Consider the following 4674-nt stretch of genomic DNA (forward strand, 5'->3'; position numbering starts at 1 on the left):
GGGAGTGCTGCCTCGTCACCAGCCATGGCACAGATGACATCCAGCGTCCTGGAGGCTTGCTCAGCAGAATCTGAAAGCAAAGGGACATAATCACCCATAGTCCCCTGGTCTGGCATTTCCTGGGCGTTCTCCAGGACGTGTGTGTTTGTAGGCTCCAGTCCAGCATTCCATAGTCAGAGCCCTACAAGAGAAGGAGACCTGTGGATCTAAGAGGGCTCTGGTTTTACCACTGAGGAGCAAACCAGAAAAGAAACCTTGTTTCCTAAAAGTTCAGGCATGATCATACAGGTTTAATTAGGAACAGAAGCTGTTTACAGCAAATTATAAACTGTGTAGAGCAGACTTCTGTGCACTCCCTGGGGACGTCCCATGCACCCTTCCCTTCCCTTGTCCACGTTTAACAGATACAGCTTGGTGAGGTCGGGTGCAAAAGTGCCAGCCAGAGGGGCATCCTGGGAATCCCTTGGAACTTTCCATGACTGTCACTCATGGAAAGTCTGGCCTGTCATCCTTGGACTGGGAAGCCAAACCCACTGTCTCCTTCTATGTTTCTGCTTCCATTACCAGACAGCCCAGGGAGAGGCTTTCACAAGGTATGGTAGGAAGAATGTTAAATTTACAGGGTCAAACTCTTGGCTGTGTGTCCTACTTTTAGACCTAACTAACACAAAGCTTGCCAAACCTCTTAGAAACCCAGTTTCTAATACCTACAAAAAAGAGATAAAGTTTGTTTTTTGTTTTTGTTTTTGTTTTTTAAAAAAAAAAAAAGGTGAGCATAAATTCATCTGAGGAAAGTAAGAATGAGTCTAACAAGCTCCAAAAGAGGAAGACAGATTATTCACCTAATGAGACAGAAGAGGAAGCTAACCAGGACAGATCAGTGGTTGGCATGAAATCGGTGCACAATTTTAGTGACCTCTCCTTTGCCTTCCAGAAAGGGATTGTTCGAGAGGAAAGAAAACAACTGTTAAACGTTTCATAAGCTGTACTTCAAATACAGCCCAGTGCAGTGTCGTGCAGTGATTAGCGCGTGGCTTCTGCTTCAGTTCCTTGCCTCTGCCTTCCTCTGAAATTTTCTCCTAGAAAACTTTGGTTGCTCCCTCCTAGATCTTTTTTTTTTTTTTTTTGGTTTTTCGAGACAGGGTTTCTCTGTGTAGCCCTGGCTGTCCTGGAACTCACTTTGTAGACCAGGCTGGCCTCGAACTCAGAAATTCGCCTGCCTCTGCCTCCCGAGTGCTGGGATTAAAGGCGTGCGCCACCACGCCCGGCTCCCCTCCTAGATCTTAATGGCCCTCCTGAAAAGTGCTTTGGGAGTGGGAGGTTGTGTCTTCTCAAGCCAGAGTGCCTAATACTGAGTGCGAAGTAAACAAGGTTGCAAGAATCTTCCCCGTGTTTTTTTGGTTTTTGGTTTTTTTTTTTCAGCAATAACTTACAGGTCTAGGAATGTCACTCAGTTGACAGAATGCTTGCTTGTGTGGCTCAAGGCCACACTGGGCTACATGAGACCCTGTCTCAAAAGAAAAAAAAATAGATGACTAAAATAATTATGTATATATATATATATATATATATATATATATATATGTATATATATATATATATACACACACACATATATATGTGCATACATGCACATGCATACACACATATGTTATGGGGCTAGATATGGTAGCACATGCCTTTAATCCCAGCACTCTGGAGGCAGAGACAGGTGGGTCTCTGAGTTTGAAGGCCAGCCTGGTCTACAGAGCAAGTTCTGGGGCAGCTAGGACTACACAGAGAAACCCCACCTTAAATAAAAACAAAAAAACAAGTATCTAGGCTGGTCTGATGGCTCAGCAGGTAGAAGTACTTGCCATTCAAACCTTATGGCCTGAGTTCAATCCTGGGTCCCATGTGGTAGCATAAGAAAGTAGACTCCCAAAGTTCTATTCTAACCTTCACAGTGCACCACGGTGCACTTGAGCACACACTGACACACATACCATACACATATAGTATAATAAATTGAGGCTGGGGACACAGATCAGTGGTTAAGAGTGCTTCCTGTCTCAGCCGCGGCAGACATCTTCCAGTAACTCGCCAAAATGACGAACACAAAGGGAAAGAGGAGAGGCATCTTGTATATGTTCTCTAGGCTTTTTAGGAAACATGGCGTTGTTCCTTTGGCCACATACATGCGAATCTACAAGAAGGGCAATATTGTAGACATCAAAGGAATGGGATGCCTTCATCCCATTCGTTCAAAAAGGAATGCCCCGTAAGTGCTACCATGGCAAAAGCAGAAGAGTCTACAATGTCTACCAGCATACCGTGGGCATCATTGTAAACACGCGAGTTAAGGGCAAAATTCTGGCCAAGAGGATCAATGTGCGGATTGAGCGCATCGAGCACTCAAAGAGCAGGGACAGCTTCCTGATGCGGGTGAAGGAGAACGATCAGAAGAAAAAGGAAGCCAAGGAGAAGGGCTCCTGGGTTCAGCTGAAGCGCCCGCCTGTGCCACTCAGAGAAGCCCACTCTGTGAGGACTAATGGAAAAGAGTCGGAGCTGCTGGAGCCCATTCCACAGGAATTCATGGCCTAATGTACAAAAAAGAAATAAAGGACCGGGACTGCAAAGTGTTTTCCTTTAAAAAAAAAAAAAAAAAAAAAAAAAAAAAAAAGAGTGCTTCCTGTTCTTGGAGAGACCAGAGTTTGGTTGAAAGCCCATCTCAAGTGGCTCACAACTGTCTATAACTCCAGCTCTAAGAGAAGCCATTTTCTCTGGCCTCAGCAGGCATCTGCACACCCAGACACATACTTTTACACATTAAAAAAAAAAAGTAAAATAAATTTCAAAATGAAAACAAAAGAATTTTTAAAAATATATAAATAAATGCAATAAAAATAACTATTCTAAAAAACAACTTGAAAAACACGAGGTTTAAAATAAAGTAATAGATTGGAAAGAAATTTCACAATAGCAAAGTCCCAAAGTGCATTTTTTGCTTTTATGGCTTCCTTATAGGAAAATTGCAGAAATACTTTACTGGTATAGGACAGTGAAATTATGCCATAACATGCCTATTCCCTCTACCGGACTAAAATCTCTGTGAGACCACATTAAAATCTTATTGACCTCAAACTAACGATCACTTGTTTCTTTTTATTTATTTACTTTATTTTATTCTACTTTTTTTTTCTGTGCTAGAAATGAAACCCAGAGCCTAACCCATGAAAACTTGGTGTCCTGAGCTGTATCTCAGCTCACTGCCTGCAAACCCTCATGCCTGGGTCATAGTGAGAGCGCAGCAAAGAAACTGGACTCAGCTGGCTGACTCCCTGTGTTTCCGGAAAACATAACGTTTCCACTAAAGAGAGCCGCATGATTTCAGACGGAGTTCCTAATGGGGCATTTTAGGGAAAGGCATTGAACCTATCTGAACCTTGGCTTCCTTGCCTTGTAGGGTTGTAAAGATTCAATGGGAAAAACATAAAGCGCCAAGCCCTAAACGCAAACATGGAAATGTGCTATAAAACAAAAATCAAACATATCCTGTATTCCCAGCTACTTGGGAGGCTGAGACAAGAAGATCTTATGAGCCTAGGAGTTCAAGACCCACCCGGGCAACAAAGAAAAGCTGTTTTCTTTCCTTAAAGTCACACCATGGTTATGAACCTACAAGCTATAGATACATCTAGTTATTTTAATCATTTGAAGCAACTCAAAAGGACCTAATATCTATGGTTCAGATCTAAGCCACTGCCAGAGGCTTCTAAAGTACCCTTTCTTCCTCCTAACGTCCAACCTAGCATTACATACCATCCGACAGCTTGCTTTGGTTAGCATTACCCCCACATTAAACCTGGACTTCTGAGATTGGAACACATCAACTAGAAGGTGGAGAAAGACAACCACTTGTTTGGAGGTGGGAGTTGTGGAGCTGTTTCAACTTCATCTCATCAGGCAATCTGCTTTAGTCTCCAACTCTAGGGCGTGTCTTGGTCCTGGCTCGGAGGACAGCCCTAAACAAACTTACCAGTGTCTAACATAGAACACGCACCAGGGGATTGGGACCCCAAAACGGGTGGGTTCTGCATTCTAGTGGCCTGAATCCAGAGTAGCTTTGCAAGGGTCGCTTGTTTTGAAAAAAGTCCCTGTAGGACTGAGCATGGCTGGAATGGTCTAGGCTGAGAGAGGAAGCTAGATAGCAATCTGGGCAGCATTCCTATGTAAGCATTTCTGATCATTTGCCTAAAGCGCTCTCAGAAGAGAGAGATGCAGAGCTGTGACTCCATTCCTTTGCTGCTCCCCCCACCCCCCATTCTAAATGAAAACTCAGTTTGGTGTTTGATTTGGTTTTCTTCCTCTTTCTGGGGGCAGAATTTGATGGGGGGGGGGTGTCTCAATCCTAGCCCAGCCTGACCTTACCACTTACTCTGTAGCCCAGGGTGAGCTTGAACTCAGAGGGACCTTCCTCCCAACTCAGCCTCCCAAATGCTGGGATTATTGGCCATCACACCTGGTACTCCATTCTTTTTTTTTTTTCTTTTTCTTTTCTTTTCTTTTCTTTTTAATGATTTATTTATTTATTGTATATGAGTGCTTTGTTTTCATGCACATTAGAAGAGGGAATCAGATTCCATTACAGATGGTCATGAGCCACCATGTGGTTGCTGGGAGTCGAACTCAGGA

Source organism: Mus caroli, unplaced genomic scaffold, assembly GCF_978045245.1.
Source record: "Mus caroli unplaced genomic scaffold, Mus_caroli_1 scaffold_12, whole genome shotgun sequence".
Classification (NCBI taxonomy): Eukaryota; Metazoa; Chordata; class Mammalia; order Rodentia; family Muridae; genus Mus; species Mus caroli.